Source organism: Netta rufina, assembly GCF_964035555.1.
Source record: "Netta rufina genome assembly, chromosome: 4".
Classification (NCBI taxonomy): domain Eukaryota; kingdom Metazoa; phylum Chordata; class Aves; order Anseriformes; family Anatidae; genus Netta; species Netta rufina.
Genome location: NC_140127.1, coordinates 28870715 through 28894336, shown reverse-complemented (window position 1 = coordinate 28894336; position 23622 = coordinate 28870715).

The following is a 23622-nucleotide window of genomic DNA, read 5'->3' as shown; positions in this document are numbered from 1 at the left end:
ATTTAAACCTTTCTCATTGTGTTCTTAACACAACCTCACAGCTGCAATCTCACAATTTATTTATTACAGAAAGCAGAACAAAATGAAGGAACTATGTTTCACATATCTCAGAGGAGCTTTTTCTAATAGAACTGAGTTGTGCCTGGTGATCTAATTCTTCTTCTAACTCTTTAGGACCAATCTCAGGAAACTGGTCCACCATATACATTTACCACCATGTATATAAGTGCTCATTTGTGGAAGTTATACTGTCAGCAAGGCAGTCTCTTTTTTCCCTCATTAAGAACGCTTATTACTCCTGGTTATTCACTATCCTAGAGGACTAATGTTTATCATCATGACAGGCTCTGAACCAATGGGAATTCAACTGCTTTATGTTATTATGAAATCAGAAATATAAAATATGCCAGCTACAAACTCAGATAAATGTTTTGGTGCTGTCAACATTTTACAAAACTTTGCCATAAGCTCCCTGCCTCTTAAACACAGACAAGCAAGTAACACAAGAGTGTGTTAGGTTAAAAACAAATTGTGTTCAGTAAATGCTTCTCTCCTTTTTTTTTTTTTTTTTTTTTATCTGATACTTAATTGTTTAAAAGCCATTAGTGTTTAGAAACTCTACATTCACTAAACTTTTATAAAGTTTATGTTACTTCAATTTACATTAGAACATGAAACAGGAATCTTGCATCTTTCAGCAGAAAATCCTTTCTGGGAATGGCTGAACTTGGGTCAAGACTTGTTTTATCACAACAAGAATATGGGCAGAGGATGTTTACTCTCACCACAGTATGAATGCACCCTTGGGTGATGGAGAGGAGTATACACAGCAGCACAAACACTGATAGGGAATACTAAGTCATCAAATTGCAGAGAGAAAAGATACACATGGATTTTAGTATCACTGGATCTAACCACAGTTCGATCAGTCACCAGCAAGACAGACAATTGTTGCAGCTATTTAAATAAACAATGATTTTTTTTGTAGCTGAGGGCAGTATGTCCTTATCAAGATTGAACCAAAAATACATTTGCCCTCTAATGCCCAGTCCCAGTGCCCGCATTATTGTAATTAAGTCAACTACACATGAAATCCTGACCTAATTGAAAATTACTCTAAAACCTGCATTTATTACATTGGGTCCAAAATTTTACCTTGTTTATAGGACTTAGTTATGATGAAGGTTCACAAGGATGGAAACAGAACTCTAAAATAACTCCATTAACTGAACCGTATGAAATTCCACATTGCTCCTGACTGTCTTTAAATGAAGTCTGAATCTATTCATACAGATCAAGAGAAGTAAACAAATAGTTAATATTGTTCTGTACTTTACCAGCTAAAATAGTTGTAGGTATTTTTTCCTTTTTAATTTATCTGCTGTGGAGTTTTTTTGCTTCTCTTCTTTCCTGTTTCATAGTGACTCGTCTCTCTTTCTATTCTACTGCCACAAAGGTCAACTTTTTTCATGAGCCTGAATTCAGCATAGTCAGAAAGAAGTACAGAAAATTGCAGTTCTGTCAGTCAAGAGCTTTCTTAGACCTATCAATTGAGGAAGTGTCCAGAACCTGTCAGCTTAGCTGCATTCTTTGGGGATACTACAGGAACAAGTTTGAAGATATGCCTTTGACCTCAATTTGAAATGAATCTCTGATATCTACTAGACTTGCTGTTTCACTTGGACATGAAAGTCCACGTGAATAAAATAAGAACCTTCTCTCCTTATGCGCAGTGAATAGACTCAGTAGAGTACGAAGCGAACACACACAGTTCTGAGGTTTTAAAGAAAAAAAGTCACCCTGGACTGTCATACTTGAAACTTTTTTTTTTCCCACAGAGCTTTGTCATTTATGTTCCCCTTCTTATAGCAAATTTATTGCATCATTGTAGTTTATATTAATATTTCATAGAACCGTAGCCTTCTTCAAATTTCACAGAGCTATTCCCAATAAAATAATGCGTTTCTCTTACTCTATTCTCTGAATCACATTCATAAGGATCAGAATCTTCATTTCCTACCGTGTTTCAACTGCCTTACGCTATTTTAAAGGGCTTAATGAGTATGATTTTATAGTGTTCTAATACACCTACTAGTCAAAACCCTTCCAAATGGATGCTGGAAATCTGACAGCAAGTAAAACATAAAACAATGTCTTTATGAGCTTGTAGCTAAAATGGATTATAAGTAAGATTTTTTATAGTTCATCAACTAAAAAAAAAAAATAATTGTCATTTCTAAGAAGAATGGAATGGGCACATTACAAAACAAAAGTTAAGGAGCAGCTGGTACGTGGTGATGAAACAGTCAGTATGTGAAAGGAATTAATTTGGTCTCTCCCCTACCATCACCATCTTATTAACATAAATATATTAAGATGAAATTGTGTTCATTCATTGAACTAAATAAACAAACACAACAAGAAGAAACAGAACACAATTATTTTATAAATTTACGTATATATTTATCTATTTGCTTTCGAAAGGCAGAAAAAAGGTACGTATCTTCAGTTTTATTTATACAGTAGGGATGCAGGAAAACTCACTGGAAAATTGCCTGGAACAAAGTCTTGATGCCATATGATGCCAGAAAACACTAAGATTTAATTATTTTATTTTTACCACACACACAAAAAAAAAATAATCAGGAAATTCAAGATCGTATGACCCAGGTATAATCATCAGCAGACACTCCACATCCAGTGTGAACCGCATATAAGCAGGAGGATGTCTTCTCACATAAGTTGATCCCTCTGAAACTACAACCTCATGAAATCACTCTACCTCCCTGCTCCCTTTGTGCTCCCTTCTTCATCCCACCCTGCCACTGTTCCCAATTTCTGAGTCAACCACATAGACTCTAAAGCTGTCTAGGACACCCAACAATTTCTAAAGCAGATCCAGGAGACACTGCTGAACACTGCAGCACATTCCCACTGATCAGCCACAAATGCTTATCACATAATTGGTGACAAATGTCAAAGTAGTTCAGCTTACTCAAACTCCACACAGACCCTTTATTGATGAATCAGTTACTGTCTGCATGAATGCATCCTCAGTGCTGACTCAGGTAAGCATCCCTACACAGTCAGAATTGAAAGAGCTTCTCTTGTGTCTGTCTGTATCCTGAACATTTCGGAATGACTACACTGCAGTAATTTGAAACTTTTCTTGTTAATCAGAAGGTAGGTTTTCCAAAAACCATCACAAAATAACCAAAACAGAGGATTAAAAAAAAAAAAAAAAAAAAGTATTTATGAAAGTCATTTTAGTCATCTTGTAGGAGACTACATATGCAGAAAAAATGGTCCCAACTCATTGAGTAACACCCAATGCAATCAGAGAACTCTTTAGAGAACATTTAGATTCTTCCAGATCTTATGTCACTACTAAGCAGTGAAAAGAGCCTCAATGAAAGCTATTCAGATGAAATAAAGCCCCCTTTTTGTCTTTAATTAATCATTCTCTTGTTAATCAGCCTTACATAATCATTCTCACAGACTGAAAATCTCTCATTCTGGCCCAAGGTGGAAAAGGATTACCCTGCTTAGGTCGAAGGGGAAAAATACATCTTTCTTCTCTCATCTTCATCATCTTAAGCATATAATTGCATAAATAAAGCATTCTGTATAGATTCGTAGAAACACTTAGGTTGGAAAAGACCATTAAGATCAAGTCCCACCATCGACCTAACACTACAAGTTCACTACTAAACCACATCCCTTAGTGCCATGTCCACACATCTGTTGGATACCTACAGGGATGGCAACTCCCTGGGCAGCCTGTCCAAAGCCTAACTATTCTTTCCATGAAGGAATTATTCCTGATATTTAATCTAAACATCCCCTGATGCAATTTGAGGATGTTTCCTTCATCACTAGACACCTGAGAAAAGAGACTGACATCTTCCTCACTGCAGCCTCCTTTCAGGTAGCTGTAGAGAACACAGAGGCCTACCATCAGCCCCTCCACCTTCTCCAGGCTAGACAGGCCCAATTCCCTCAGCTGCTCCTCAGACATCTTGCTCTCCAGTCCCTTACCAGTTTTGTTGTTCTTCGGTGCCCACACGTGAGCAACTCAATATTCTTGTGGTAGTGAGAGTCCCCAAACTGAGCTGAGGTCTGGAGGTACAACCTTACTAGTACAGAGGAACAGTACTATATGACGACTGTACTAATATTGCCAAGTACAGAGGGACAATCACTTCCCTCATCCTGCTGGCCACGCTATTTCTGGTACAAGCCAGGATGCCACTGGCCTTCTTGGCCACCCGCGCACACTGTTGGCTCATGTTCAGCTGACTACCAACCAGCACCCCCAGGTCCTTTTCTGCCAGGCAGCTTTCCAGCCACTCATCCCAGACTGATAGGCCTGTATCTTCCTTCATGTCCTTCCTGTAGATGGGCATTACATTTGCCAGTCTCCAGTCAACTGGGACCTCCTCAGTTAGCTAGTACTGCTGGTAAATTATTGAAGGCATCTTGGCAAGCACTTCCCCCAGCTCCTTCTGCACCTTTGTGTGGATCCCAACCAAATCCATAGATTTGTAGGTGTTCAAGTAGTGTACTAAGTTAGGTCACTAACCTTTTCCCCTTGGATTATAAAGGCTTTGTTCTGCTCCCTGCCTCCGTCTTCCAGTTCAGCGGAGTGTGCACCCTGAGAAGAATTAGTCTTACTAATAAAGACTGAGGCAAAGAAGGCATTAAGTACCTCGGCCTTTTCCTCATCCCTTGTCACTATATTTCCCCTTGCATCCAAAAAAGGATAGAGATTCTCCTTAGTCCTCCTTCTCTTGTTTATGTACTTATAAAAACATTTTTATTGTATTTTACTGTAGCATCCAAGTTAAGCTGTAGCCAGCCTTTAGTCCTTCTAATTTCCTCCCTGCATAACCTCACAGCATCTTTGTATCCCTCCTGAGTGGCCTGCCCCTTCTTCTAAAGGTCATAAACTTTTTTTTTCTTTTTTTTCTCCTGAATTCCAGTAGATCTCTTCTATGCCAGGTATGTTCAATGGAGAGAAGGGATAATACTTCCTGTCCTCCGGAGCAAGATAGCACAGAGATCACATTAAAGCACAGCTGATGGCAAACCCAGGTCAAGCCTTCTATCTTTAACTTCTCCAGAAATAAGACCTGGAACCAACTTACCCTATGACAACAGAAAGCCCCAGAGGAGAGTGTTAAAGAAGGAAAAAAGGCAGTGAACCCAGGGGACCACACTGAAGAATGTGGTTTGCTGTTCCTGTTGCTGGCATGGGGCAGGAGATGAGGGGATATGGAGTGGTGCTAAGGGAGCACTGGGGACATTCCTCATAGCAGGAGCATAGCAGCTCATATTCCCTAATTTCTCCCTTAATAAATGACTTCCAACACTCAGTTTTGGCACTGCAGTCGGTCTGCAATTTGCAGGCTGAATGCTTGGAAACAAAACAGGAGGAGAGCCATCGCTGCTCTCCCCTAATAGCTAGTTGCTTTGGGTAGCCTCCTAAGCTTAGAGCCAGCTCCAAGTGACAAACTAAGCTACCGCATAAAAAGGTGCCACAACATACTGCTGCCTAGTCATTGCCCTTGGCACTATGACATCCTCTCAGTTGCCCTTGGTTCTGAGTGCATGATATGATAGCATTCAATGCATGTTAGAAAAAGAGAATACTCTCATTAAAACACTCTAAAATTGTCTCTTATTTCCAAACTTACTTCACTTCTTTGACCACCACCCATGAAAGAAAGCTTAGATTTAGGTCTACATTTCACTCTAGTTTTGGTTTTGCCTACTCTAAAAGCCCAAGAGAGATGCAAATCTAGAAAGTGGATATCTAAAAATTATTTCAGAAATACCATTTTGTAGAAAGCTAGTCAAAACCCTTCTCAGCCTTCCCCCTCTCCCCCCTCTTAATGGGATATCAGAAACATGCCCGGAAGGATAAATGTAGCTATAACAGTGTTTGCTGTCCAGCAGTCTTTTTCTAGAATAACATTCCCGTAAGACTATCATCATCCAGTTGAATTTATGCCATAGGGACAAATTATCCCACCAGAAGTCCTGACAGAAAAACTTAAAATTATGTCCTTGGAGGAAAAAAAAAAATCAGGAATTAAAAAAAAATAAATAAAGTAGTTACATGCAGCTCAGTATCTGAAGTCAGAGGACTGTTCCATTCTGTTCTATTTTTATCTTGGATAATTATTTCTATAACCTACTATATGTCCACAGTAACCCACTAGTTTAAATCAGTTTTCCAGAATTTTGAAGAAAGCTGATTTTTTTTTTTAATTTTTTTTTAAACTTTGGTTGCAGTTCAGTGCTAACTTTAAGCTGATCTTAGGCTATGATTGAATTGAAACTCCCATTCAATTTCCAATTGGAAACCATTTGAGGGGTAGGACAGTGAAGGAAAAGATTCATTTTTTGTCCTGATCAGCTCCCTATTCTAACTCACCACTTACTCATATGAACACCATTGTTCAATAGAAGGAAAGATCAAGCAGTACTATATATACACATTTATATACACCATGTGGTATTATACTATTTGCATAGTTTTGTATATGACACCAATTTTCTCAATATCTTCACACAGCAAAGGAAAAGTTTCTTCATTTCCACTAGACAAAGATCGTTTTTACATCATTCCACTGATTCCATTTAGTGACTGTCTGCAAAATGATGGATAAATATGGACTAATACTTTTACCTTTCGTTTTTTCTGATAGATATCAGAGTCCAATAAGGACTTATCTATTTAGCTACACTGTAAAAATATATAACTTATTCTCTGATTCACTGCTTTTCTTGCCCTATTATGTCAAAGTGAGCACAATACACTTTAAATCACTATACCCAAAATGTAACTGAAATGTTGTTTAAACAAGTATAATATATGGGCATCTGCCTCATACTGTTGTGACTAGAAACTCAACCTTACAACATGAGCAAGAAAAAAGACTTTTCTTCTTTTGGGACAGTCTGAATCATCTTGACAGAAGTAATATATTTCCATCCTGCAAATGACTTCTGCAAAGTTTTATTTTTACTATGCGACATTAGCTTATCTTGAAGTTGTAAATATCCCTTCTAAAGCAACATTCTAGGTGCTGTTTTTTGTTATTATGATTATTTTGTTACATAACAAAAGGATATTGATGTTGGTCATAGCAGCACTCGGTGAGCATCCAGTAATATATTACCCTTCCTTTGTAATACAGATTTTTACCATTAATATTCTTCTGTTGTTAGAGTTGCCCACTGACTCTGATTTTATAATAGTTCCTACAGATGGCCAGAAATAACATGTGTGCAAGGATAAAGAGGAAGCAAACTTCAAAACAATGACACAGTCTTCATTACAGAAGTGTTCTTTTAGTAATTAAGTGTGGAGTTGCACATATGGTGTCTGATTTATCCCCATACTCTCATTGATGTAAACCTGCTATAATAATAATATAAATGTAACCACACCATTTTTCCAGTCTGGGAACACATCTATTTTTATTTCTTTTATTTTTCCCACAAGTAATTACACTTTCATTTTTCCATTTGAAACTGGGAGAAGGAAAAGTAGCCACAGTGTCAAAAGTTTAGATATTGTGGACTACTTTTGTGACTTTAAAGAAAATAGATAACTTGTTATTATATATATCTTATTTATGGGGGGCTGGAGAGGGAGGCACTGTTGTGAAGTCATTAGTTATGTTCTTCTTTTTTAAGGATTATTTTATGCTTTTTTTTTTTTTTTTTTTTTTTTTTTTTTTCCTTTCTCAGCATATGCTATGATATCTAGCAGATATCTAATCAGATATGCCAAAGGCTTGTGTCTTCTGCCTAGCTACTTCACACTAAAATTGAATTCCTGCTGAAGAGAAAAATGGCAGTCTGTTATCATGGATTGAGAGGAAAAAAAAATCCATAAAATAATGGTTTCCAAGAATTATTTCCTTGAAATTCTGAATGTTCTATTAATTTTTATGTACGATGCTTTGATTTTTGTCTTCCCTATCCACTACACTCTTTAAGCGTAGTTCTGCCAAATTCTGACCCTTTATTTGTGAGCAGCTATGTAGCTTCCTCTGGGTATACTTTCATAATACCACAAGTCAAAAGGGGTAGCAGAATCTAGGGGTAGGTGTCCAGCTCCTGGAATGCACAGCCTTTTCTTTTCCGGTCATACTTTCTTGATAACCTTGAGAAATTAGGCAAACTCAAAAACGTATTGAATAACAAATTTGTGGGTAACACTTCTCAAAAGGTACTTCATTTGAAAAAACGTTAGCATTTTTTCACAGTGATAATACCAGCTTTTTTTTCTTTCTGGATTTCTAAAGTAGAATAAATTCTGCACAAAATTTAATATGGGCAAACCCTTCTCTAGACTGTATCTCATCCACTAATGCTTATTAACAAGTCTCAGATTGAATATATTTGCCTAGATGCATCATTTTCAAATTTTGAAACTTCAGATCTAAAGCCTCACTTTTATCACTCATCGTTGTAAATTAAATTAACCTCCATTTCATATTGCATATTGATTCAGCTTTTGCATTGTGTTGACTGCACTTCTGTATTCCTTTGTATCTCAGTTTAACTTAGTCAAAGGAGTTTTATTAGCTTGAAGTTTTACAGTTGACATTTTTGTATTCCATAAAAGACTGCAAGATGAACATATTTGAAACTTCAAAATAACTAAAAATACAACCCTTAATGCAATAAATAAATAAATATTTCGTCAATTCAGAAAAAGGGCATTTGTTCAATAAATGACTAGCAATATGGGGGAGAAAAAAAAATGATGTAAAAGATAACAGAAAAACAGAAGGGTATAATTACTGCTGGACATAAATGGCAGAAATAAAATTACGTGTTACATCCATCCCACACAAATACTTCTGATGCAGTTAGCACAGGGTTGTGATAGAACTGATCCCACAGACACTAGTCAAAAGCACTGAAAATTGCATAGTGATAAGCCAACAGACTCACAAACCTGGTTTACATGCACAACAAAATAAGCTGAGGAGCTACTTGTCCCTAAGTACTCACTGACAGGAATGATAGCCATAACTGCTCACAGGAAACAGTGTTCCTTCTTGCCATCCCTAAATACCCATGGTTAGTAAATCGACAGACCTCAACAGTCACTGCAAAAATCCAGTTCCAGCAAGAAATGGTTAACCAATGCTAAAGAACCAAAAAAATTACCAAGTCTTTTCCTTACTTAAAAACACCAAACTTGATGTTAAAGGGATATTAATGGATGTAAAATGATGTGCCACAGCATCCTCTGCTGCAGGATGAGTTAGAAAATTGGTACTGAAAATCAAAATGATAATCTGCAGCTCTAGAATCTCAGATGTATGGAAAGTTTAAAGTGACTCTTCATTCTGAACCTTATTTAAAAAGCTATCAATGATTTTTGAATTACTTTATATATACAATGTTATAGCTCTTTTTGAAATAACCCCATTTAATATTTAAATAACTGATTTTTAGAATTCAGAATTTCTATGCATGGATGCAATCTACTGTTCACACTCTATTAGAAAAAGAACAAATAGACAAGACTCCCTGCCTACGTTTTAACCACTAAGAGCTTAATGATCAAAATTTTAAGGTTTCTTTCAACCTTTATGCACATGGTAACTCCAGGAACAAGTACACATATCAAAACTACAAGACTAATCCACTGCATTTGGACCTTTTTGTCTCTTACAGACAGAACAGACAAAGAATGATAAAACTAAAATTGTTAGGTATTTTACTTCTCACAGTTCATGAAGGAGTCAGGTACAGTACATGAATTAATAAAAACATTCTAAAGCATTACAGACATAAAATTATAACCCAAACTTTAACGTACATCTTTTTGTTAATATGAGAGCTGTTATACCTCAGAAATCGTGAGGGGACGGTTGTAACTTTCCCTATTCATTTCTAAGGCTTTGAAAATATGAACCAAATCTTCAGTTTAGCTTTATTCACTTTTTATGCTAAAACGTACATAGTGTATGCAAACACAAGCATGGAAACTCTTGGAGTTTACTTATGCATGGAAGAAATTACTCAGAGCCTACAGCAGTAGATGAATATGAGTATCACACTGAAAAGGTATAAAGAACACAAATATATTAAAACATTAGATTTTTGTTTCATAGGGGGCATCAATTTTAAGATATGACGCTGGAAGCACTCTTCAAATGAAAACCCCTAAGTGCAGCAACACCACCCCCACTGAATGGAACAAAACATGCAAGTGTAGATTGTTCCAAATATTTTTGTGACAATTCTCTAAGCACAAAAGAAGAGAACTGGTCTATTATTAGACAGTAGAATAAAATGTAATTATAGCTAAGCAACACAGTTTCAATTTGCTTGAAAAACAGTTTCCAGTTTGAAGAATACTTTGCATAATACAGAAGTTAAATCTCAGGAGTGATATTGTTGGTTTTTTGTGTTGTTGTTGTTTTTTTTTTTTTCTTTTAATGTCCCAACAAAAGAACTAAATCTGCTCATGCATCAATGTACAGAAGACTTTTTCCTGTTTATCAAAAACAGCCTAGAACAAAAATAAGACATAAATATCATTTTCTTTTTTAAATATTACTATAATACTAGCTATATTTAGGCTTCTGAATTACCTAAGAATTGAAAGGGACTATACACAGAAGACAAAGATATAGTAGGTATGTTGAAGAACCAAAACTTTGCAAATTAATGTTTTATCTTTCTGATGTAGTAGCTGAGGTTTACTGGTTCGTGGCATAGGCAATAAGTACAAAATATGATCAGTTTTCAAAACACCATGATCTGGCAGTGTGTGTCTCATGGTTTATTCTGAATCAGAATAATCTCTATTAAAAGACTTGACAATACAGGAGAACAATGTGACAAACTGTGCTTCTATTTGAAAATCATCACTCAGGAATGAAAACATGTATTTTTCATTGAAGGTTGGGTTATGGCTAACCTTTGCCGCTGCAAGGAGAGAGAGAATCTATGCAACTTAATTCGATTTTCAAGGACATGCCAAAAGTACTGTCTGGAAGAGCCTTTCTTCCTTCTCTGTGGACCTTCCACTGTTAATACAGATGATGAATGGTAGTCATCCCACCACTGCCAAAGATGCTTTGCCTGCCCACTGGCAGGGGGGTTGGAACCAAATGCTCTTTAAAGTCCCTTCCAACCCAAACCATCCTATGATTCTATGGTATCATCTTGAACCATGAAGAATAAATTAAGGACTCACTGTTAAAATAAGCTATTTCATTTTAATATCAGTTTCCGCGCTCCCTGCAATCCCGTGTAGGGCTAACTAAGCACATGTTTGGAAATATTGTCTTTCTGACCACTTTCAGAACCTTCACCAGAACTGAGGAATATCTGAACAACACAGAGAAAATCTGCCTTTACCAGAGATACTTGATCTCAAATTCTACAAGTTCAATAATATTTCATTAAAATAAAATAAAAATAAAAAAGTGAATAGTCACCTAGATGTTGTACACACATAATATCATGAGGGTTTCTGCTTTCTGTTGACTTAAGACTCAAACCAGGCCCTTAGAAGGGAAAATTTAGTCTCTGATAGAAAAGGTGGTGCAGAAATGACAAAAAAATCACTAAAATGACCCAGAGTCTAGAATCTGAGACAGCAGATACTAGTCTTTTCTGTTAAGCAGTCCTCAACATCTCGAGTTAGATCACATTTAGAGTATGTAGAGTACTGTGTGTTATTTTGGGCTCCCATGCATGAAAGTAATTTATAAGCTGGAGAGAGACCAGAAGACAACGTGCATAAACTGAAGCACAGGAGGGTAAGACCAGATATAAGGAGTAATTTATTTTTTTTTTACATTTGTTTTGCCTACTTTTTTTAAAGTTTATTGATATTTTTCCTAAAGATATCTATAGGTATCATGGCATTTTCATGCATACAGTGCTTACGTTGCTCCTTACAGAACTTGGTTCTTGTTATCACTGTAAGCACATGACTACCACCAAATGCAGTACTCAAACTATACGATTATTTATTTAATTATAATTTGGTGGTACGATTTTCAGTCACTAATGGAAACAAAATTGTATTTTTTTTTTTAATCGCTTTTGTATGAGTGACGATTTCCATTACATTGCATCTGATTCATGTTATGAACTGTTTTTAAACTTATTAGTAACTTCTTCATAAAGAAACTAAAAATTATTTCAGAAAGCTTTTAATATGCTGATTTGAAAACAATAGTGGCTTTTAACGCAAGAACACCCATTCAGTGGTAAAAATATTTCAGAATTACAATAAGCCTAACTTTAAGTAAAACGAGGAAAAAAGGCTGGCTGTGTCAAAAGAAGAAAAAAGTATTTTAAATATCCTCCATCATCTTCCAACTAACATTTTCAAGTACTTTATTATACAAAAAAGTCTTTCTGAAGCCTGCTCTGAAAAGCACTGCTGGACTCTAATCTCAATTAATTCAAATGCAAATAAACTGTGAACTTCAACCTACTTCAAGCAATACATGCAAGTATTGCCAACTCTCCCCTCATTTAACTCTTTAGAACTTATTATTTTCTTGAGATTTTTGCACAATTCAGCAAAGCAGCCAAATAACTGACCACTGATTTCACTTGGGGAATGTATAAAGTGTAATTAAATAGACTAATTTCATTTCTAGAGTAGTAAGGGTAAATTCCCACATAAATGTTGTTATCAAATCAAGCTGAAAACGAGTAACAACTACGTATTTTCAAGTAGTTCCTATACCCACTTGTAAAGGAAGCATGTCTGGCTGGACCACAACAGTTTGGCTTATTTGAACTCAATTCATTACATCTCAGCCAATATACTCAGCCAGAACAACCAGGGTTACCAATGACAAAGGGGAAACAGGTGACGATGGCAAATGGGGAGCATTTTCACAGTTCTGCCACAATAACTGTACAGAAATTTCTTTATCTGCACTGGCCTGTCCTAACTGTTCTGGTAAAACATGTGCTAATAAATATAAGTACTGGAAAGGAACAAAACCTGCTTATTAAAAAACAAGATTTTGTAACTAGAGCTTACTCTACTAACCACAAACCCAAAGAATTTGTAAAATAGCACAAAAAAGAATTAGGATGCGGGTTCATTTCCTCTGAAGGTAGAACTTTATTCCCGGCTTATTTTAATTTTTTATCTTAATGAGGGTAGTTTCATACAGCACTGTTTTCAAAGGTGCTGGGCAACCATAACTGTCACTCAACCCACAGCCCTCTCGATATCTTTTTATTATACAGTTCAAATGTACTCTTCTTATACTAATATAAGAACATTCTTTGTCTTTTCTGTCTATCAAGAGGCAGGAAAAGCACACTTTATTAAATATGCATAATATCTTATGAAAAACAAGTTCCCAGACTTTTGATTTGTTGACAGCTATTCCCTATGCATCCAAAAAAAAAAAAAAAAAACTTGCTAATCTTACTTTGCTTTAAAATTATAGCACATTATAGGCCAAGCTACACTGAATAATTAACACTCAGAAAAACAGAACAAAGTAAAGAGTGGTATTTGATTCATTACTCCCCCTTGAACCTGTGATTCACTCCTGAAATGTTTAATGTCCTGGATTATCCCATAATATTTGCCAGTCTGAAGAAAAATATTCAGAATTAGTAACTTAAGTTTCCTCTGACCTTAGAAATTTCTATGCCAAATTCAGGCCTGTTAAAAAGCAGAACTATTCGTATCAGAGCTCCACCTTCTCATTTAGCTTTGAAGCTAACACTAGCCAAGTATAACCTTGCTTTCGTTAGAACTTTACATTCTCCAAAAGTCAAAGAAAAGTGATGCAAAAGTTATTTTCTGAATTTTTATACAAAAAGCTTAGAGCTGCATAAATTTATTCCAAGGAAAAAGGTGTCATATAAATTTAGAGAAATAATGTACATGATTGTAAAATTTAATTTCTCAGGGTTGAATAGTCTTGCTTCTTTAAACAAATATCGAGTATTATTGAGTAAACTCACATGAAAATAAATCCGAATGACAAACTGGCGTAATATGATAAATCTAGAACACATCTAGAACTGAAGAACATAACATTTGTAAGGGTTGTTTTTTACTGAGTACCATTTACTGTCGAAGCCAATTGCTAGCCCAGCAAATACCCAGGTGACCCACTACCAAACAGAAGCTCAGAACTCCTAAAAGGCTGTGAGCATGGTGCTGTCATCAGTAACGGTAAGCAGGTGCCAGCACATGCACACGTGGGTCTGCAGGTCAGTGTAAGCAAGGTCTACAAAGCACCACTTCAGCAGTGGGTTTCCCCGAATACCAATTTTATGACAACAGCCCTCCTGAGTTTGCAGGAGTTTTGCAGACATCTATTTAGTCAAGCCATTAGCACCCACTTTTCTTCAACTTTTGAATATTATTGTTAAAGATCCTGGAACTCCACACTTCCTTCCAAGTACATAAATACGCTTGAACATGATTACTACTGAAAACAGTCATAAAATGTCTGAACACTTTCTCTAATAACAACAGATGACCAAAATAGTTATGGACCACAGTGTACAAATTCCACTTGATGTACATGTATATTTAGAAAACCATTTTGTTGAAGTATAGTGGTGCCATTTTATTTCCTTGAGAGCCTACCTATCATTTCAAAACTCCATTTTTTAAACATGATTTATAAAATAAAGCAACCAAATGGAAACTGAGACAAAGCATTATGTGGAAAATACAATCAGATATAAGATATAAATTAAAGTGCCGAATTAACGTTTTAGCTTCAAAGGTTATCATCTGATTGATGCTGGTAAAATGACTGATCTCAGCAAGACCAATGACTTTTACTCATATAACGATGGTTGCAGTCCCTTTGCAGTTAACAGGACTATGTATATGAATAAAGACTACTCAAGAGAACAAGGATTTGCAGATTCAGGCCCTGTATGTTTACAGATGAACATCAAATGTTTGGCAATACTTCTTCAGATTTTTTCAAAGTTAATAAAATGCTTTCACCAACTGGTTCTAAATTAACCTTTACAAAACATTTCAAATGTCTACTTTAGAAAGCAAACAACTTGAATCTTTTTACTTTGCAAAGTACCATTATTTATATTTATATCACAACATTTCAAAGCAAGTTTGTGTCAGCGACAGATGATAAGACCTGTCTTAGTTAATGGGTAGACTGTTAGTGAGGATTTATAACCAGTGCATGTTTGGTGTAATAAACTATCTTGCCCTACCTTTTGGAAAGAGTAAGATGAGGGCTGCTTTATAACTGGAGAGGGGGGAGGAGGGTGTAGTAGGGAAATATATCATATGTATTTCCTAATTCTACTTAAATTTAATGAAAATCTTTGCAACCTAACCTACCTTCTCAATTTTCTTGCTTTCAACTTTACTCCTCAGTATTTCTGTGCTGCTGCCAAATGGTTTCCTTAAGTTCTGACTGATAAAAATAACCAGTAAAAACATGCTACCTTAACATTCAGTAAATGATAGTAGAGTAAAAATTTCTATAACAACGTGAAACAATCTTTGATCAGCTTCTTACCACCAACAGAAGTTACTTCACACTTCAGTTACTACACCTGCTAGTTCTTGGACAAGACAACTATGCAAAGAAACAAATATTTTAGGTCATTGTTCTAAAGAAAATTTACCAGAGCCTCAAGAGTATAAAGTAATACATAGTGCCACAAAATCCAGGTTGAGGACCTCATTTGCTTTCCTGTTCTGTGCAGTCATTTTGGTAGCACTGTCAGCACAAGCAGCAGCAGCCCATTCCTCTTGGAATCAGCCTTCACCTCAAAGAGGAGCCCCTGTGTGGTGCTGCTATGCCCTGTGTGTGCAGAAATCCCTGCCTGGTGTTGCTCTGTGTGTGCACAAGTCCCTGTGTGCACAGAAGTCTGACAGCTCACAGAAGGGGCAGAAATCCCTTCCATGAAATCTGAGTGCCCTGCTAAGCTTGTGAAAGGTTAAATACTGCTGGAATAGCAAGACATTTCATGTGCCCACACTTTCCAGTTCCATTCAATTACCACAAGCAGCAGTCCTATAATGCAACATAATACTGCGTTATTAAATCAGAGTTTCACATTTACACCTGGTGCAGTCTGGAGGAAGGCCTGCCATTCCTCGGTCCGTACCAGAGGAAACAACCCACAACTTTCACAGGCACACACGCCACACTGCACACACTGACCTTGGAGACAGGGATAGGGCTGATCCCTTTCAGCAGGAGGCTATTTCACAAGTGCCCGGCGTTACAGCCTTAAATTGTTAATCACGTACCGAGGTAAAACCGCCCTTCTGTGTTACACACTCACCAGCACGCACACAAGCACAGAGCAGCATGAGGCTGTGTTTTTAAATCCTCTTTAATTCCTACTTTGCTCTCTAGTTCCCAGAATGACCTTACATATCCCTTCTTCCTCTAGACAGAATCAATTAGAGCTTTTCTCATCCCCCAAAACTAGTGTTTATACAGAGCAGCTTCTGTAATGCCTTTTGACATCCTTAAAGCAGCAAAGATTTTTTAAATAAAATATTTTCAAACATTTGAACATTACCCTGAAAGCAAGTTTTCACAGAAAAATAAGCCTCCAACTTCTCCTAGGCGCACCTTTTGTTCACGGCACCTTTTTCCTTGCCCAAAACTGCACGCCTCTTTCCCAAGCGTCGCCTCTACACTGACCCAAGCGCCCAACTTTGCTGTGCCAGTGATTGCCAGCTCCTCGCCCCGCTGCCACCCCGCTACCACTCGAGAAGGAGGAAGGGAACCGCTTACCTTAGCTCGGAGTCACTAAGTCCCCGAGGAAAAAAAAAAAAAAAAAAAAATCGAAATACAAGTATAAAAGAAGGGAAAAAAGAACAGCCGAGCCGCTGGGTGCCCGCGGAAGACCCGCGAGCGCCCCAGCACCTCCCCGGCCGGGAGCAAAGTGGTGGCGAGCGGGGGCCCGGAGGCGAGTTGCCGGCGCGGAGCCCGAGCCCGCCGGCGCGGGGCGCCCGCCCTTCAGCACCCGCCGCGCCGCGGACAGCACCGGCCGCGCTCGCCGCCCAGACAGACGGACGGACCGACCGACGGACGGACGGACCGACCGACAGAGCGCGCCGCTCAGCTCAGCTCGGCTCGGCCCGGCCCGCCCCCGGCCCGCCCCCCAAGGCGCCCGCCCGCCCCCTTTTGTTGCAGGGGGCGCGGGGCTCGGCTCGCAGCTCCGCGCCCGCCGCTCGCCCCCGCGCAAAGATGCGGAGGGACGGGAGAGACACACGGAGCCGCCCGGCCTCAAGCGGGGGTCCCTGCCTGTGTTACGGCGGGGTGGGGACGGTAAGGTGCTGATATGCCGTGGTAGAGGGACCGGCTGAGCGCTCAGGGATGCCTGAGGTGATGGAGCGGCCGGCCGAGCGCGCAGGGATGCCGGAGGCTCCATGCGAGAAATCCCTGCAGCCCCTAGCAAGTTGGCTGCCGGAGTTTTGAGGCTGACCTCCCCCCCGGCAGCCCCTGCTGAAAGCACGGACCTGCCCCCGCGAGTCAGCGCCAGCTGTGGAACGCGACGGAAAAACACCCGGAGATGGGACTGGGGATCCCATCCGTGTATATCCTATCTCCATCTCCTTCGTCTGTACGGTGGAGAACAGGCACCTGGGGGCGAACAAACCACCACCACCATCCCCCAACACGGAGAAAATACCCTCAAAATTATAAATAATTATACGTCAGGCAAAACAGCAATAGTTTGAAGTCTCCCTCGGCCCTTTTTTTATTGTGAGATAACCAGTTAGTTATCTGATTTATTACTTTCAAATTAATTTATCATCCATTCCAACACTTCTAAAGAGTAGCTACTTAATCTTCAATGTGAAGTCATTATGAAAATTAAGTATCTACCCTTTGAGGCATTACAGGTTACCTGCTTCTGGCCTTTTGGGAAAATGTGTTACAGATTAAAGTATTAAACTGCCTTTAAATCATCCGTGACTAGGGTAAGACAGACAGAGGTCAGCTGTTCTGATCTACGCTGGCACGCTAGGTTAATTATACGTGCATCTGTATGTGGAATAAACCGGCAGTGACAAACACAACCAGGTAAGTCGCACACTTAAAGAACTGAACTAGTTAACACAAGAAATAACAAAATGGGATGCTTGGGATTTCGTTTGCTTATCACTATTTCGTAAGGGAGTTCTTATTGGACTGCTAATTAGGTCATGGTACTTCAAGAAGAAACATGATTAACTTTACACTTTTACACACAAAATGTACAATATAAAGCCAAATCAGCCAGAGTTTTCACTGATACTACCTTCTGTAATTGCCAGTTATCAAGCCGGCTTGGCCAGCAACCAGCTAACATTTCTGAACCACTACAGTTTGATTTCTTCCCTCTTTCCACTCTCTAGCCCTGTCATGTTGCTTGCAAGGTATAAAACAGAATAAAATTTCACTAGTTAATAACAATTTTGGGGGCACAAAGCTGATGTTGAGTTCATTTTGCTTCCTACTAGCACAGCTGCACCAGAAGCTCTCCTGAGACAGCAGTAAACTTGGAAATGACTGGTTCCAAAGTGAATAGAAATTGAAATCTCAAAAGGGCAAACAGGGACCTTGCACATTTACTCTCCCTTGCCCTTATGAAAGTGCCTGAAATGAGCCATCAACAAGTATCAAAATGTTCTATGTAACCCAACTAGCGCGGTACTCAAAGTATATCAGTCTGACAAGTTGGCCTTGCAAATTGTTAGACATAAAGAACCCCAAAGATAGCATAAGGAAGACTCTAGGAAGAATTCTGAAAATCTCAAAATTTTGTGAGGCTTAGGCTCTTAAATATGAGTATAAATAATTATACAAGAGTATAACACATAAAGGTACTTGGATGTTCTTACTTTTTTGAATCTGTTTGTCTCATCATGCTCATCTTTCTTCTTTGGAAGCTCACTTGCACAGCTAGTTTATGAACCTTATATTTAATTGATGTATTTGTACAGAAGGCATTTTCTACTCTTTCCTCTACTTCAGCTCTGCGTATAAAGCTGTCACAGACAGCTGATAGAAAATAAATCTTTTTCATTCTTACCCTACAGCTTTCTACCTTCTACTCAATTAATATTCTTTGTGAGCTCCATTTTGTGTGGTTTGCTCTATTTCTCTGCAAATACATACATTTGAATGAACTTTAACATTTCTTTTTTCATTACTTTGTGACCCAGACATCACATTATTCCTGTTTTCAGTTGAAACGTTTTAGTTCACAGAGTGTTACAATGAAGTATTACTTCACTTGCTGCAATGCAGCCCAAAGTACACTACTTCAATGGAGAAGATGTTCTGTGTTTAGCAATTAATTGTTAGCCTGGAGAGACTGTTGATGTTTGGCATGATTTCCATAACATCAGTTTAGATAATTTAGGACAATATTTTACCAGATCCCATGTAGCATGCACATGGAGAACATGGAGAACACAGTTCTCACCATTTCATATACCTGAGTCCCATTGGCACAGCATTTAGTTATGTTTGGCTTTAATTTTCCTACTCTAATTTTTCTATTAGAAGCATTTGTCATTCTTACTCTGGCAGCTGACAAGGCATACGGTAAGTACTAAGGTTTCCTTGTAAAGGTGGGAGATGAAGAGGAACTTCAAAGTTGTTTTATTCTTGTTAAGACTATCATTGTTAATAATAAAGATTCTCTATCTTGTATTTATGAGGCACTGTTTAATACAGGATCCAGTACAGCAGGAAACTGTATGCAAGACAAAGAGAAGATCAAAGTCTCAATATATTAAGGGGAAGTCAATGCAAATAACATAATGAAAGTTGTTTAGCGAGCTGTTCAGCATTTGTCCAAAACATTTGCTCTCGTAATTTACAGCCTGTTACCCACTCAGTTTAGAGCAATAGTAATTTTCTTGATCTAAATAGTTTGGATCTGCTTTTCTACCACAAGTAGCCATTCCTCCAGAATTATTTACCTTATAAACAGCTTTGGATGAGAAATGAATGCAGAGAGTAAATACATTATTTCAGAAGTGGTATTTTTCTTCTCCAAGCTTTTCTAGTGGTATCACTTCTAAAGCTACTTAAAATTATTTCTCTGTGTTTGGGCTCTTGTATTATCAACCAATAAAGAAAAAAAAAAAAAAAAAAAAAAAAGATTTTTTCAGGGACTTCCGTATGGCTTGGTACCACTCACGACCTGTAAGTACAACAACAGTTTATTTTCTTATAGGGTATTCATTGTCAGTAGGTTCATGTTTAAACATTCAGAGTGAACAGAGTTCACATGAACAGCATTATCAAATTACCAGAGAATTCAGGATATTAAAACCTGATACTACCAAGTACCATTTGTTGTCACAGCTAAGGTGACAGACTTGAACACAAGACTGAAAAAATAAGTTGAATTTATATTTGTATATAAATATATAGAAAGACTATAGAATGTATGTTTGTATTCTTTGAATCAAGAATACACAAAACTTTAGACATACTTCTAATTGTGACTTAATGTCCAAAATCATTTTTAAATTAAAATTTAAGCAATAACTTTTATTTCAAAGTATAAAAAAGTACAAAGTAGTGCCCTCTGCAGGGTTTCATTTCTACTTTAAAAAAAAAAATCCTCTTTTTATTTTTTATTTTTTTAACTGGAAGGAGACAGCTGCCCCTTTAGTGCAGCTGTTGCTAGTGAAGATCATTGATTAGCTTGAAGTAAATGACAGCAAGAGAACTCTCAGCGTGCCCTGACATGAGATGCCATGAATTATCCTCCAATCTTGCTCTCTTACACATAGCACAAAGTTTGGAAACAAATATCTTTCCTTTCCCTCATCTTCTGCTGGTCTAATACACTCAATGTCTGCTTAATGTTTTAATGAATTTGAAAGATGATAATATACCCACTAGAAACTCTGTGCTGATCAAAAAACACAATAAAGTGTACTGAGATCTGGACTGGTGCTTTTATAACAGCAGGGCATCATAAGCACCAGAATGACAGACAATGGCAAATGGTATAGAAGAAAATTAACTTGCTTGTGGTTTGGAGAGAGGTTGTGCCAACCATCTGGCACAGGAGATCTTCCAAATTGCACAAGAATTATCAAGGCACATTAAGGTTTCCCCATGTTTCCCCAAAGTCAGTTCTCTCTAAGTGACTAAATGCTTTAAATAAAAGGAATATGCAATATCTAGTGTTCACCCAAAATGAATCTATCTTTGAAATGCATCAAAATAATAATTCACAAGGCAATGGATGTAAAGTTGTTACTGGGGGGAGGAAGCCTAGATTCTGATGTTAGATATGTAGATTTCTCCATTATTTCTAATTAGGTAAATGCTATAGGCTCATTTCAATGTGTGGCAACTTTGCAATGATAATGATTCTGACAAGATGCCGTTGTTCCCATTCTCGTCTTGTGAATATAAAGTAACAACTGATTAAACAGTAACGAGGTAATACACTACAGAATTCATTCCCACATTGGAAATTACTATTTCAAAATAAATGAGAAATCAGGATACATTTAATTTCGTATCATTCAGCTTTTTTCAACTTCATTTGGGATCAAATAATTCCATTATTCTATATCACTGAAATCTGAAAACATAATACCATTTGATAGCAGATAACAGATTCTATTACACACACAAAGCTGAAGATACTTGGTTTCAGTACTTAGTGGTGATGTTTATAAGAGATCTCTTAGGGCATCTATTGGACAATCTTAGTATTGCACTCTACAGACTGGAGCTTGCAGGAAGGATAGGGAAGGAGTTGGTTCTTTTTCTGTTAACAGATTTAACCAAGAATATTAATTCTAACATTTTTCTTTTCTGAACAGTCCTCAATAGATTGACCAAAGCTTTTAAAGTGAACATAACTTTAAAGTGAACAGTGAAACATATTTTAGCACTGATTCTGATAACTTCACAGCTGGAAGTATTCACTGATGGAAATGACAGAGCTAATACTCTACACTTCATAATTCGCCAGCTCATTCAATCTTGAATATTTATATACGTACTGCAAATACCATGCTGTTTTTATTTAAAAAACTGAAAATTTATTTTATGTGAAAAAGTTCACTAAAAAACAGGAATCCATCACATAAGAATTAGGGTTTATCAAGAATGATGAATTTTTTTCAATTAGACTTATTTTTCGATAAAGTTGGTTTTCTCACCTATTTAGATCCTTTTTATTTTGAATTTTTACTTATGGAACTCTACAGTAATAATCCTGACATCTCTACACAGTTGCCATGATTTATGTCTGTCTGCTAACTTGGAACATTCTCTGTTATGCAACTCATTTCCTCAAAGTCCCATGTAGAGATTCTGGAGACATATGCTAGTTCTAGCTAGTTTTCAGTAGAATTAAAAAAAAAAAAAAAAAAAAGTTTGACTTTCTTCACATAAATGATAGCTTTTGAAATTTTGTCAGTGAATTAGGAAGCATCCTACACCAGCCTCATCTGCATTAAGCTGGATTTATTTTTTTAAAAAAGAAAAACATAACAAAAACATAGCAAAAAGATACGTAACTAGAGTCTGACAACTAGTTAGTATCCACTGTTACTATACTTTAGTTAACTAAGTAACTTTTCTCCCTTGAGCAGCAATGGATTTGTTGGCTCAACAACATATAAAAATATTCAATTGCAACAATCTGAAACCTAAAATATCATCCATTTGTTTGTGTTGTGTATTAGTGTAGGAATGAATCTTCACAGAAATTTTGAGGCCATGTAGACTTCCATAGTAGCATTCAAACATAAGGCATACTCAAATACAGTCTGTCACCTTTCATCGTCCACCCATTACAGAAGTAGAAAACCATGTCTCCTGCAATTTGAAAGCTCCTTGATCTGTCCTAATTCCACGTCATGGAGTTGGAACATGACGACTTGCTTTCAACTGGGTTTTGCTAGGAAGTAAGCCAACCAGAACAGAGATTGCAGGTCTGGAACACAGGTCTAAATGAATATACACAGATACATACCCCTAAGTCAATCTAACCATAAGCCTTATCACATATCTGATTCTATCCCAAGCTGTACTAAGAATGTAATGGAACCTACTCTTGCAATGAATGCACTTACTGACTTTGAAGCAAGCTGGTCTATGAACAGTAGTATCAGTATGAGGTAAGAGACACTTTGTACAGTTCTAGAGTCCAAGAATAGAATAATGTAAGGTTCATAGGCACATCTTACCTTGCCTCTCTTTGAGAGTCATCAGCCTGTCACAGAAGAGCACACAGAATATTAATTGAAGCAAATATTTTGACTGAAATATTTTGACTGATTGCGAGTTTGATACAGCAGAAGATTACATTTCTTTAGCAGATAAATTTCAAAGGTTAAAAATGATATTGCAACTGCTAGATACAGTGAAGAGTATGGTACGCTTTTCAGTCGGAAGGCAACGTTATCATCGTTTACATCATTTAGTCCACAGTCCTACTGTCAGAATCCTCCTTTGTTATGGTGTTCTCTGGGAAGACAATCTGAGTCAATAATAAAATGAAAGAAAAGCTAACAAGTTCAAGGAACATAGAAATTTCATCATTTGCATCCCAGTCTCTCTTTTTGCCCTTGTCTTTGCACTGGTTTTTAACCACTTT